Source organism: Megachile rotundata, chromosome 1 (genome assembly GCF_050947335.1).
Source record: "Megachile rotundata isolate GNS110a chromosome 1, iyMegRotu1, whole genome shotgun sequence".
Lineage (NCBI taxonomy): Eukaryota > Metazoa > Arthropoda > Insecta > Hymenoptera > Megachilidae > Megachile > Megachile rotundata.
In genome coordinates, this window is record NC_134983.1 from 11,451,384 (window position 1) to 11,466,699 (window position 15,316).

General features: G+C 39.7%; 1 long non-coding RNA gene across 1 annotated transcript; it reads right to left on the reverse strand.

Annotated features, from left to right (window-relative positions):
* Positions 1-1,934: 1,934 nt before the first annotated feature.
* Positions 1,935-14,668, reverse strand: LOC143264553 (uncharacterized). The gene is made up of 4 exons (XR_013038303.1): positions 14,162-14,668; positions 11,950-12,290; positions 2,615-2,719; positions 1,935-2,542 (listed from the first exon to the last, which is right to left on the reverse strand). It is a non-coding gene; the product is annotated as an uncharacterized LOC143264553 (long non-coding RNA).
* Positions 14,669-15,316: the final 648 nt, after the last annotated feature.

The window sequence follows — 15,316 nt, forward strand, 5'->3', positions numbered from 1 at the left end:
CCTCTGCATTGCCTCGTCCTCGACTACGAAAGCAATCGACCGATAAATTTGATCGTGGGCTGGTTAAGTTCGTCTGTCTCGCTTTTTTAACCCTTGTATGGGGACCGAGGTAGTTGGATGGCCATTCAAGTTTTAATTTTTAAAGTTCCTTGGAATTTATAGAACTCTGGTTGATAATGTACAGATTTTATTATGGATGCATTCATTTATATTTTTGTGAAAGGGAACTTGATTAATTTTGAGCTTTCGAGGCTGTTATGAAAATAAAAACACAGTTATGAATAATAGCTTTAGAATGATATACTATTGAGGATGGTTTAGGGAAAATTTCGACGTGGAAATAAGATTCAGATGTGTTCGATACGTCAATGTTTAATCTGACGAATTTGAGAATTTTTGAGATATTTGAGAAATTTTTTGAATGTAGGAATTTTGAGGATTTAGAAAACTGAAGAATTTAGGATTTTGAAGAGTTTGCATTTTAAATTTGAAACTTAAATTTGAGAATTGAATGATTTTACAAAATTGAAAATTAAAAATTTCATAATTGATGAATTTATGAATCTGTTAAATTTGGTAACCGGAAAATTAAAAAATTAGAAAATATAGAATATTTAAAAATTCCGAAAGTCAAATATTTACACAAGTTTTGAAATGCGAAAAGATAGAAGATTGAAAGTTCGACTATCGGAGATTTGGGAATATTTGCCAGGTTGCAAATTGGAGAGTTTAAAAATAGCACATACGTTTCCGTACATGTATAATACATAGTAGATACGTACATGTACACGCATAAATAAGGAATTCCTATCGCAATTTGCAAATTCTCATTCTAACGGCGGAAAGGTTAACAGCCTTATTTGTATTCCGTGTGGGTGCCACGACAGACCGTACCACATTTTAAATTGTAACCATCTGAAATGAGTCAAAAAAGACCTCTAAATAAGTCTACGAATAAGGAAAACTTTCGGTCAAATCTTTCGTTACAATTACAATTACTAACAACTTTTACGATTTTTTTAAACCATGCATGTTAACTCTTGAAATATACGGTCATTATGAAATAAACAATATTTATTTCAATATAAATTTAAAAATATATAATAGAATTTGATTTTGTAAAATAATATTACACATAATCAGAAAATTACATGAATGTATTATGATAACCTTCTTAGTGTGATTAATATAAAATCAATATTATTAATCAACAGTAATCAATATTATTAACATATAAAAAATTTGATTTGTTCTTTCAATGGCGAAAAATGTCAGATAGTTAATGCAACAAGCACAATGATTTTTAAACAGAAGAAAAATTATGAGGTGCCAAACTATCAATGAAATGAATCATTGGTCAGCTTTTCATAGGGTGTGAAAGTCACTTCGAGAGAGTTTCCTTTTTCCCACGCCAAAGATAACCATGACAGTTCCATCCCTCAAATGGGCCGAGATAAAACGAGACTTTAACGAGCACTTAACTGTCCCTTCGCCAATAAAAGAAAAATTTGTTCAACATTTCTGGAATCGGTGGTATGTTTCCTTTCATTCTCTGATAAATTGATCCCGCTATCGAAATGAATTATTTTATTATCTTGAGGAATGCTTCGACGCAAACTCAATATTCGGTGATAGAAGTTTAATAACCATCTTGCATTTATAGCATTTTATTTGGGTAAAGCCAGAGAAAATTTCACTAGAATCTCTTTAATTAGATTACATTAGTCGTTTATCCATTCTTAAACTTCCAAATTCTTATGTTCAAATGTGGAAATTTTAAAAGTGTAGAATTTTAAAGTTCATAAATTTATAGAAGTCCAAATCTACAATTATTTATATTCCTAAATTCCTAAATTCCTAAATTCCTAAATTCCTAAATTCCTAAATTCCTAAATTCCTAAATTCCTAAATTCCTAAATTCCTAAATTCCTAAATTCCTAAATTCCTAAATTCCTAAATTCCTAAATTCCTAAATTCCTAAATTATTAAATTCCTAAATTCCTAAATTCCCAAATTCTTAACCCATCAGATTTCCAAATTTAAAATTCTGTAATTCCCTATTTGCCACGCTGTCAACTTTAAAATTCCCAAATCTCCAATTTAGCAAATCAGCAAATCCGTCGATTCCCAAATGCCGTAAGCCAATGCATCGCACAATGGTTTAGCTAAAATCTTTGAACCATGTATGTTTGGCGTACACCGACGCTGTTCCCGATAGCCAGAAACACAGTGTATATATACGACACGTCGTAAATCTACAAACCGAGTCCAGGCTAATAGCACTACGGCCATACAATGTTATTAATCACGCGAACGGGCTGCCAAGGGTCTTGCGAACTTAATTAATTAAATAATATAATAGCCGGAGAAACTAGGGAACCAACCGTTCTCTCGACCACTTTCTCGAACCCTGTCCGTGCCTGACTGTCTCTCGTTCGTTCTCTTCGTCTCTCTGGTATCGAAAACGTCCATCAGCGGCAGCATCCCCGAGGCGTTGTTCCTCCTCGCTGTCCAAACCTCATGGTGAACGCACGAGATATCCCTGGTATGCAGTTGTAATTGCGTAATTTCACCCTGTGTTTGCCTGTACGCGAGGAATCGCGGGCGTGTTTACCTTCTTGGGTTTGCAGACGATGGTCTTCCACGGTTGCTGAAGTTTCTGAGCTAGAGGACTCGGATAACGATGCTCGATGGCAGCTTTCGATAGATCCATAATGGTCTGGACAAATACCAGAGAATAATTTTTCAAATTCATAATATAGAAAGAGAATGCTCGTCTTCCGAAATCATAGCTTTCTCGATAAATTCAACCCCTTCGATTCGGACACAGAATTCGAATGCATGCTAACTTCAGACGAGTATTTACATCAAAGTACAACAAAGTACCACTTGACAAATCCATGTTCAATCACTTCTCGACTCCCGTTTGACTTCGACCAAAAATTTCTCATTTCTGTTAGGGTGTGTCTAAATTTCATGTACCTACCACATTTGTGGAATGCAAATAATGATAAACTATCGAATAAATGCTTGAGGCCCCATTGGACCCACAAGAAACACTTGCAGGTATCTTTCGAGAACGCGTGAGGTAGTTTCGAGGGTGTTTCGCGAAGGGGTTTTGCGATGATAACTCAGCGTCGAATATAAACGAATCGACTTATCGTCGAAACATGCAACTGACCGGATGCAACCGATCGATATGCCGCCCGATAACCTTGGTCCGGGCTTACGGAAAGAGTTTCCTGTCCCTTCCTTCTTCTCGCCCCCTGGTCATCGCTTTATCAGTGGATGCTCGTTTGGCGCCGGCGGCATGCATCATTAAGCTTCCAGCGTGCCGTAACGCCGACGAAGCTTACTTGCACGGTCCTCGTGCACACGTACAAGCACACATACACTTTGTATAGCTTCCTCTTGCCGCACACCCTCTTTGTTCCACCCTCTTCCCGCTTCCACCTGTCTCCTCCTCGCTGTTCACGCGGACAGGCAAACGAAAAGACACACGAACGAACGAACACAACGACGATTCGACACCGTACGTGGTGCCTTAACGTTTCGTCCACCCTTTCACAGTCTCCTCCACCCTCGAGCTTCAACCCAATTCCCCTTAACGCTAATTTATCTTAATTACATTCTACGCGCGTCGGGGCTGCCGGTCGTGTATGGGTGGCTATGGCTGCTTCGTTTGTCAGTGTGCCAGAATGTGTACGAGTGTGTCCTCCCGCTTTGGACTCGTTTGCGCGCGCGCAACCGTGCACGCGTGTGTAATTGCATACCGACGTTATATGAGTTTTCTGGATTTTACGCCGCGTCCATGGTGCCAGCTCCGTGCACTCGCGTAGCTAGATTTTATGGGGGTCTGTCCAGTTTAAGAACGGTTTCACCGATGGCCGCGTTGGCTGAGGTCTTGAGACGGACAGTTGGATTCTGAATACGTAGATACAGGGGTAACTGGGAGTCTGTAATTTTATTCGCAACTTTAACGATAGTATGTTCAAACATCGTATATTAAACAATATTTGTTATTTTTTGTTATACATGATATTAATTCATAATTTTCAGCGAGATGGTATATTCACTGCATTCTTAATAAATGAACATTCATGAATCACTAAATATTAGTTTGTAGATGATAATTATTACTGTACAAGTTTGTGGTTTAAATTAAATTAGAATTAAGTATAATATGCTTATAATATGGGGTTTTAATTTATTTCTTATTTATTTCACAATCATGTACATCTAATGATGGTTATTAGAATTAGATACAACGTAGTTCTAGTCTTTGTGTATAACCAAATTATATTTAATGATGTAGTTATAATTCTGGTATAATATTATTCTACTGATTATTCGATGAATAATTAAATGGAAGCGTTAGCATGTGCCGCTTGTACATCGTAACTGTTATTACTGCGTATATTACAGGCTTGACGTACTTATGATGTAATAATTCAGAGCATAATATTACATTCGCGTAATTGCACTATCATCTCCGTAATGTATTATGCTCGAACGTCGTCCACCATTATCGCTCATCGTGTCTATCAGTATGCCCCAATTTAATATCCAACATTCCCACGCACCTATAATTCGCGTTATCAATTTCTACTTCGATTGTTTCTCTGCTGTTTATCGAAATCGAATTCCGGTAATCAAACTCGATACCAAATGAATTTCAATATTACAATCAAATCTACTATTCTCAACAAATTCAATTTCTTGTATCGTTCACATTGAAAATACTTTTATTTTTTTAATTTTCTAAATTGGAGTTAATTGCAAAAGCAATGTCATTAAAATTGTATTAAATTTTAACACGTTCGATTGAAAACTTATCATTGACCATTTCACTGTACACAACTATCTCAAGTTTACCAGCTTCAATTTCCTATTTCTTGTTCATTACCATTTTCCAATTTTCAAATTACTTTAAGTACCATTTCTTCTATATATGAAATTTCTTTAAATATTAGATGTAGTCAATTATTAAAATATCTGCAATCTACCCAAATGCTTGAATTATACCACCGAATAATGAAAGAGAGATTCAAGAAATTTTGTTAAACGAACTGATCGAATTTCTGTCTAGCAGGATAATTAATTTCCAGTTTGATCGTCGGTCACCGCAGCTTCACTTATCAAACAAGGCTGCATGAAACCATCTATATTTGGCCATCTAGGGGTGTTGGTAAAGGGGGTGGTTTGGCCTCGTTTATCTTGAGATTGAGCATTAGGATTCAGTATATGGTGCCGGCCTTGCCAGCGGAAGATAAGGGGGTAATTTCTGTTCACCGAGGGGGTCAGAACTGCCCGTAGCTCATCTCTACGGCGTATACGTACCACCCCGTGGCCACTTGGCCCGGCAACCCCCATGGTCGAAAGTCGTTTCCACGATCTTAGGGCCACAAGCTTGGCTTAAACCCCCATGCAAATTAGATGCGGGGTCTTATGGATGTAGATATAGCCATAACACCGTTGATATAGATACGTGTAGCGTCATGGAAAGGGGATAAATGACTGTTGTTTGGTCACTGAAACAGCACGTTAATCATTTATATCGTGAATTACTGTTAGCTTCGTTGCACCGCTAAATTAATCGAATCGCTGTACTTCTTGTTGTCCAACTACGTTACTGAACTTGTGAATTACAAATGCTTGAACCAAGAGTTTGTAACGAACACGCCGGATAAAATTGCAGGACTTGCAAAGTTACAGGGATGAAAGCTTTCCGTTATAGTAAGAGGCACTGTGAAATATGTTGTAGTTATAAATAAACGTTTGTTAGCGTTTATTCATCCGTTCATGTCGTTCGTTCATTGGTTATATTAGGAAATTGAATAATATAACAAGTTTTTAATTCAATCAGAAATGGTACAATTTCGATTGAAGTATATTCTAAGATGCTATTATTATAAATGGGAAGTACTACGATTGTTTTAATACCATTAATAATTATGGTTAACTTGACTGGTTTGATCATTAGATTATTAGACAGAGTTTTACATCATCCTCTTACATAACTGTGATCTAAGTCTACTTATGCACGAAACCTCACCCCTAATTTATTGATTGGTGATAAAGTGCATATAGTTTAATAATTTAAGAATGACAAATAAAAACAATTTATATATGTCTAGTATACCTATATATCCTTATTCATCTAGTATGATGTACTAAAAATACATATTTCTAGGTAGGTAAACTTGCTTCCATCAAATTATACAGAAACTCGTAGATGTTTCTTGTTCGATATTATAAACCATTTTCTCTCCTCATTATTCTACCATTTTTATTTCAACAGAATTCTACTATTCGCTTCCAAAGAGAACATGGTCGTTTCGCTTTTTGCAACCCTGCTGCTCGCTAACGAGCAATTATATGACTACCTGTAGCAAAATGGAAAAGGTTAATTGATTTCCATGAATATCGAAAACAATTTCTTCCGATTGCTGTGTACGGAGTATCTTGTTGAACACATCAAATCAAGATTGCAATTATCCAGGGTTGACAGGGTCGCGTGATTTCTTGAATCTCGATTATTTCTCGGTAAAGAGATCATCTCGTGTTTGAAAACTGTCGTTTCATGATTTGAGATCAGAATGTAACGAACATAATTATTTATTTGAAAAAAAATCGATACTTTAATCACAGATTTAATGACACGAGGGTAAATTTTATTGACAGAGCATCAATTTTAAACGAAAGTCAGAACGTGCATCTAGAAAGCTCTTTTAAAATTGCCATTTGACTATCAACGATTTTCGTCTCTTTTCCGTTTTCTATCAAATAACGAAATAGGAGAAACTTTTTTCCTCCGTCCCCTCGTTTCCAGTCCTAGAATCGATTTTTCAGGATCGCATGGGGGTCTTTACTCTGGGGATGCTCGTCTTCCAGATTATTTACGAAGTTCTCAGAGGGTGTGCGTCCATTTTTTTTTAGGGGTCGCGGCTAGCCTCCGTAGAGTTTTCGCGTGCGCCATGGTCCGGTCCATGTACTGGACTGGACACCCCTTTGGCTTCCACGTTCGGCTGACACTGTTATACTCGTTCCATACGTTCATTGGCGTAAACTGGAAACTTTTTACAATTCTTTTACCCTCTATTATATATGTTTAAATCCGACGAAACATTCGTAGTGTGTTGTACCTTCTGAATGAGTAGAACTACTAGGAGAGTATGTCATATATGAAGGGTACTCACTGTTAATTCATGTTTTAAATTACCAACAATCGTTTTCATTTTAGATCACAGTTTTCATGTCTGACATCCCCAAAATTTGCATCAAGTTATCATTCAAGCTCTTGTTCACCATTTAACCAAAATTTCAATATCATATATCGTAGCACATCAATAATACATCAATGATATATTATATTACAGTATATCAATAATATATGAATGTTATATTCTATTACAGTGTATCGATTATACATCAATAACATCAATATTTTTTACAAGAATACTCATAAAAATTCCAAAATATATTTTCGTCCAACTGTATTAATTGCAAAAATTCCAATTGGAAATGAATTCGCTATCAAGTTGTATTAGTCTCCCCAACCAGTTACGCCAATGTCTCGTCCAGCCGTTGGCCAAGGGTGGTTTCGGCAACGGAGAAAAGACGTAGAGCGAGGGTGGAAAGAGTAACGAATCGACGGTGTGCGTGGGGATCCCTTACGCATCCCCTCGCGTGTATCCAGGTAACGTACACTTTTGCATAAACCAACTGTCGTCTACAAGCACACTCGCCGTACATCTATGCAGCACGTACACGTTGCTTCTTCGTGCACGAGTCGCCGCGTATCCACACATAAATTTCCCGGAACGTTCGTGTATACGTTTGTATGTGCGAGGTCGTGCACGCGTGTGGGGCAGTGAGCGCGGAGTAGCCGCGTCCAGGCGAAGGTTTACCCCGAAGGAAAGAGGGAGAAGGACACAAGGAACGTATCCCGAAACCGGGAGAGGGACGAAGACGGTCGAGCGTAGATCGGCGAAAAGAGAGAAAGCGGAAGATGGGGTAGCCATTAGGTAAGACAGAGAACGGCGTAAAGACGGACAAGGGTTGTAGGGTGGCCGGGGGTGGTTCTATCTCCTGCACTCCTAACTAACATGTATTTTGCATAAAGCTTACATTACTTGAATTACAATGCTCCAGTGCCGTCTCATACTACTCCCGCGCCCTTCGCTCCCTACCGACACCCTTATATATCCCGGCCAGGCCACCCTTCGCCCTTCTGGAGGAGTGATGCTGCCATGTAAATTGCTTCCAGAGCCAAGTTTGCGCGCAAGTGCCCGACACACTGTGCTCCACGTGTGCGGGTCACCCACATGCGTAACACGTCAACAGGCCGTGTGTCTGTGTGCGTGCGTGATCAGAGTGAGGTGGTGGTTGCTCGAATACGCGAGTCTCGCGTTGCTGGGTCAGTGTTCGTTCGTGAGGGTGATTCTGGACAACGCGCCCTCCACTCTATGCTATTAGGTACACAGACTGCGGCCTACAGGATCGAGGATGAACCGAGGGAAAGAGGGTGCTGACGCCGGGGCGCACGGGGGAAATTCATTATCTTAGTCATTCCATGGTGAAAGCGTTATCGGCCGCGATATAATTGATCGCTAAACAGCCATTGATTCGACCAGGCGACATGGAACGTCGATGAAAGTTGAATCGCCGGTGATTTTCGGATTGTTGGACATCGGACACCGGATACGGGTACGGGTTTAAGGGCTGTTTTTGGGTATCTTGCTGAATCTCTACTCTAGACGTATACGAGACTAGCGACTAAGAATATTTATGACATGTATGAATTTTTAAATTTTGCAAAGAAGAATATTAAACTTCAAAAGTAAAACTTTCTTTGTAAATATAAAATTTCACACACAAAATCTCAGATATGTATAAAATAAAAAATGATGCATCAACATCCTTAGCGCATTTAAAAATCATTAAGATCAACGCAGATGATCTTCATTCTACATAATTATCTCTTTGTTTCCACCTCAATAGCAACAGTATTTTTAATTTCAATTTTCCTCTCTGTTCGCAGCAGCCAGAACAATTTGAAAAGAAGAATACGTTTTCTTGCGATGTTGAAAATGCATTCTCCGTTTCTGCTTTCTTCAAGAGCCAAAGGCGTTTAAACGAGCTTTCGCAGTATTAAAATGATTTCGCTGTTTCTTTTCTCGGTACTTTCTAATTTCTCCGGCGCTTAAGCCAGGCGTTGGTTTCCTCGTTGAAAGGGACAATTGCTAGGCGTTTTCCGGCGAACTTTCGAAACCTACCGTACGCACGCCACGAGATGCTCTTCGATTCGAGAAAGATCTACATTTCTAGTTTCTCAATCTGATCGTCTCGATTATCTTGTTGCATCGAAAATAAAATTATTTATTTCTGTCGAACTGTACAGTGTTTATAAAACGCGGTTATTTAATCAATCGTAGTCAAATTTTGTTCAGTGTCCTGTCAGGACTCATCTCGTGGCGAGCGAACAGTACCTGTCTGTACCTACCTGTTCGGCACGAAAACTGCGGGGGAGAAGAAAGAGAAGGAAAGAAAACTTTCTCCGAGGCAAAGAATAATTTCCTTCGGGACGCGTGTCGAGCAACGACAGAGCATCCTCTCGTTGGGCAAAGCCCTCCATCGGTTTTTCCTTTCTCGCGGAACCCTTTAACCGATCTTTTCTTACATTACTCATGCTCGTGTACGCGAGCCGACCCCGTAACCAGCCTGCTTGAACGCAGGATGAACAGAGACAGAGACTTTTTACGTACTAAAAAAAATTCTTTTCCTTCGCACGCAGAACAACCCACAAAGAACTTTCCTGTGTGAAGCCCTTATCGGTTTTTCACCTCGCATCATCCTTTTGCTCGCGGGCTGCGTTCCTTCCCGTTATTCACGCTCGCGTGCCTCACCACGCGCCCCGCTTCTATGAAAAAATCAAAAGAATCAGCTGCAAGAAAAACAAAGACTTTTCAGCTGGTACTAAAAAATAATTTCTCCTTGGGAAACGATAGTCTTTGGAGGGACAGAAGGAACGAAGGGCAGCATCGTCTTCCGCGATCGAGCTACCCAGTTCGAAAAAGCCCTTATTGGCTTTTTTATCTCCTCTCTCCTTCGATGTATCCCTTTCGCTAGGCTTTCTTTACATTATTCACGCCTTTGCGTCACGCGTGTGCGTGCGTAAGTCCATGAACGTAACGAACGAAAGTGGCGCCCTGTACCGAGAATAAGGGACACTTCTTTAGGTATTTATGATTCCCATATTTAACGACACAGTTCTTCATTAATTTTTAATGCTGTTTTCTTTTCATTTTCATTTCTACATCTCGGTAATGAGTTTAGAATAAAAATTATTCGATTTGGAATTTTTTAAGCTTTCATTGCTTGAGGTGGAATTTTAAAAATGTGTCATATTTGCCTTCATTGTTGTTGTCTAAAATACTATAGTTTAAAAATTAAATAAATTTTATGGTGTCAATGTTTCGAAATTATAACACTACTGAACTTCTACAATTTCAAGGTTCTACATTTACAAGATCAAAGTCTTAGAAGTTTTAAAGCTTAGTTTCAGTATTCCATAGTCTCAAAATCCCAAAGCAGTTTCAAAATGGCATAGCTTGAAAATTCTAAAGTTCTGGAACTCTCAGACTCCCTAACATAAAAAATGTGTTAGTCTACGTCTACATGCAATTATCCCACGTATCACGAGTGTCACCACGAGGCAATATCTGTAAGAACATTCCATCTTTCATGAAGATAACTCCCTTAAGGAAGCGAAATCTTTGACTACGTTTTCGATTAACTCGGCGAACGTCGCTCAAGTAGGATTGAATTGTCAAGACCGTTTGAACCAATTGTATCTCCGAGTTTCCTCGTTCAAAGTGTTTCAATTTGTTGGCAGCGAAAGATATGCGAACTCATTTTCGGTATGGGTTTTTCTACCCCGGAGCCCATAAACAGAGAACATCGGGCAGCTGAACCCATCGGGCAGCGTACACGAGCGTATAAATTCAAGGATTACAAAGTCCTACATTTAAATGACCCGCGGCTCTTTACATCGCCAGGACCATGTCGTCGTACACGAGAGGACACCGTTACCTTCAGCAGGATAACTTATTTAAGGCGGACAACGTACAAGACTCTGCGTACACGGCGGGCGAGCAGGGCGAGCGTTGGGCTACTTTGTATGTACGCATGCTGACATCTTACCCACCCTTTCAACCGCCTCCGCCTTCCTTCAACGGTGGTCGAAGGGGAGGAGTGGGCCGTGAGATCAATACTGGCACCCCCTGGACCAGACCCGCCACCGACTCTCCCTTTTTCACTCACCCCCTCTGGCTAACGAGAGCGACGGAGATAGAGGATGGGGAACGAGGCCCACGCGTGTTAGAGCCGGACCTCTTAGAATCACCAACCCCCAAAAACCCAGCCGCCTACAACGTTGCCTCACGGCCACCGCCGTGGCAACCACCCTTCGAACATTCACTCTCACCCTTCGCCGCTTTAAAGCGATGTATCCGTATTAGACCCCGTCACGTGAGCCAACATACGACTTTACCCGACTTACCAAAAATTCTTCGGGTTTATTCCTTGCAAGGATGATATTTTTTCTAACACTGACAGTTCTAGTATTTTGGGTGGTCTTTGCATGTTTCGATTTTTAGGAGGATGGAGATCTTCTGCGTGTTTGGAAGGGACCTAGAGTTTCAGATGTAATAGGTGATTTTAAGGACTATCAAGGCAACGTCAATGTCGGCAAAATTCTCACATGAAACTAAGTCCGATAATATTATTTGTGAAATAGATTTTTATAAATAAAGTAACTATTATAGTTGGTATATAAACCTACATTTTAACGAATACATAGTCAAAAAATATAAAAAAATTACTCATACGAACAAGCCCACGAATAAAAAAATAAATTTGTATGATCAAATAAGTACCCTCACGTACCTCTCCGTGTTTCGCGGTGCATCACGATGATCCCCTGTTTAATCACGCTGATAACTTATGCTAGTCTCCTTGGCAGCGCACAAAAAGTCCCCGGGAACCTGGACACGGACGAACGGTTGAAGACGGACACTCCTATCATTCCGTTAGCCATCGTGAGTTTTTGCATGGCAATTAATCCACGAAGGTAATGGTCCTGATCCTAACCACCTGGTGCCCAACGTCCTGTAGGACAATGGCTAGCTTTGCATGCTCGTCTCTTTTCTTCTTACGCGTTTACGACTGGTCCGGCTTTCATTAAGGGGGAACCATGAGATGATGACCTGCATCTCGTATCGTCGCAGCTTCACGTGTGAACCACGGGAAGAAACGCACACATGTAACATACCGTTTAAATTTCTCAATAGACGATCTCTGATGGGCAACGCTTCTAATAGGCTACCTGGACGCAGATTCTCTTGAGAGAATTTATAATCCTGGTCTGAAGTTCCTTTGGGAAGAATGTGTGGCTGGAAGGGTAGTGGACCATCGGTTTGGGAAAGGGATGATAGGAAAAGGGGATGAAGTTGTGGATCGAGGTGATAGAAACTTGGATAATTCTGTGACAATTTTGAAACATTTTGGTGATGCGTTTAACACAGTAGTGACGGATATTAGATACAATACATAATAATAATAGCGATCTTTCAATTGATAATTTGTTAAATGATTTGTTAAAGTAAAATAATAAAGATACTGCTTTCTTCCTAATGAATAATTCTTGCTATTCAAACAAAACGAAATTAAAATTACGATTAAAAATCAGAATCTTTAAACAAGATTCCATCTATTAAACATCGATTAACCTTCCCTTCAAAAATACACAGACAACGATGAAACTATAATCAAGAAATCGCGAAGTTCTTTGGGAGGGCATCAAAATCAAAGCAGCTTTGAATCGGGTCATTTACTTGGTTAAACGATCGACTTCGTTTCGCAACAGTGTTTCGATAGCGAAACTTGTCGCGTTACTTTGGTTGACTTTGGAACTTTCCTAGGCAAACGTCTCGATTCGATCCTTCAGGGTAAGTCAATTAATTTCTAAGGACTTCGATCGGCCAAAGGTCGGTCCACATGGTATCGTGACCTAGGGATTGACCAAAGGTACGACGTTGTTCACCCGTTGACCCTTAACCCGTCGCGATTATACGGTCATCAAAGTTAATGACACGGTAATGATAGTCCGGCTTGCAGGTCCTCGCGAAGTGACCACAAAGAACAAGAAGGGATACCAGGGAATTGGAACAGGGAGGACTTGGATGACTGATGGTCATCACGCGAGCGATGGACAGTGCCAGGTTAAGGGTCGTTTCATCGGATAATCCTGATTAATCGTGCACCGTTTCTTTCATCGTCACATTAGGGGTTGTAATCGTAACTACAACTTGAGATGCGGTTTTCGATTCACGAACTTGTAAATTTAACCTCTTCACTATTAAACTATTAAAATAGAAATGTAATCCTTTAAATTATGGTAAGGTTACCCGTTTGTTAATATGTTTGATATTTTTATTTATTAATGTAATTTCTTGTTTGAAATCATACTATGTCTTTGATAAATTGGAGATGATCTGCTCGTTTGTCTTTTTAACATTTTGTTCATTATAACTTTTTGTTAAAATTTGTATAATATAGAAGTTTATTAAGTTCTATACAAATGTAAAGATTTAATGTCTGTAAGGTTTCATAAATTGTATGTCTGTATGACAGTCAATAAGTTATATACTTATGTAGAATTTTATTACATGTCCATACTTATGTACGACTTATTTTATACTTACACAGAGTTTCAATAAATTTCATACTTATGACAAAATACAAGAATTCCATGTAACACATTTTCAACAGAATATAACGAAGGTTAAAAACAGTAGTACCCTTCTCAAGTATTATGTCATGGTTACAACAAACGAGCGATCAAAATCAGATTTGTACTAAATCTTCTAACTACCCTAAATTATTTCCTCTCAATAAGTATCGAGACAATGGATCCCTAAAATATCTAATCAAAGTAACCTATCTACCCAAACAATCTATCATTTTACACTCTCCACAAAACACCCAAACAAAGCCGCCGATCGTGTCACCCGTCGCACAGCGTTATCTCTTTAAAAACTTATCAATTTCCTCCCCTGCTATCAATTAAATCAGCCGTTTCGAATAAAAAAGCACCAACCTGATCGTGCAGCTTTTTCATTTCGTTCGGATATTATGAATTTCCCGGGCGTGTTATCAATTAACCGTCGACGAGCGTCGCAGCTGTCAGCGTCGATCTTGCTGATGTTACCGATCCTACAATTATTACCGCGAGGAGGGTGTTCCTGGATGTAATACCCATGAATCGGTGTTAGGGACGTCGTTCGACAGGAAGGATCCCGAAATACGGTCGTAAAAGAGCACGTGCAGCAGAGGAAGATGAAGCTGAATACCGAAAGAAGGCGAATTCGCATCCGGCCTCGTCGTCGTCCAGAACGGAATTGAATTCTTTGCTACCCCTTCTCCAGCGTCCAGGGAAGGTGTTCTTTTTTTCGTCGAGGACCACAGGTCACAATCTGGGCGTTGCCCAATCCTATCCCATTTCAGCTGGCAGGTCGAACACAGGCCACTGGCCAGAATTTCTTATTGTTTGCAGGTAAAACGCGTACGCTCGTTACCGGGCCACTGTTCGACGCGGGCACACGCGGTGTAAGTGTGGTGTGCGATCCAGCACGTGCTTGTCAGAGGAAACGCTCGCTTGATCCTCGCGGTCAAACGACAACAGGGATGACGGGGGTAACGTTGGAAGCCCTTTGAGAATATGTAGCGAATCGCGGCTGGCCAACGGACTCTGATGACCGCGTCGTCGACCGACGAAAAAATAAAAGAAGCTCTCCGGAGCTCTTGCCAGAACCAACGGGCAACTGTCGTAACGGATAATATGCAAATTATTAGAGTTTCCAGCCGGCCAACGGATTTTTCTCGACCGCGCGTTGCGGACTTTTCGTGCGATACCCAATTCCGTTTATGCTACATTTGTATCTTCTCGACACATCTACAACTATCGGATGAAGGTTCTTGCAGATATGTCAGAAGAAATCTTTTGCATGGATAGAAATATGACTTATTAAATATTATGTAAAAAAATGAATATGTATATACTGAAACATCAACCAACATATACAGTCATTTCTCATCTGAACAAAATGTAACATTTCGACAGAAGCATGGTAACAAGCTTTTTTAATGTAAAATGAACCCGAGACCATTTTGATTAATTGGTAGTTCTAGTTAATATTTCGTACATAAAAATTGAAAATGTAATAAATATAATTTAGCTTAAGAAAAATTTTCC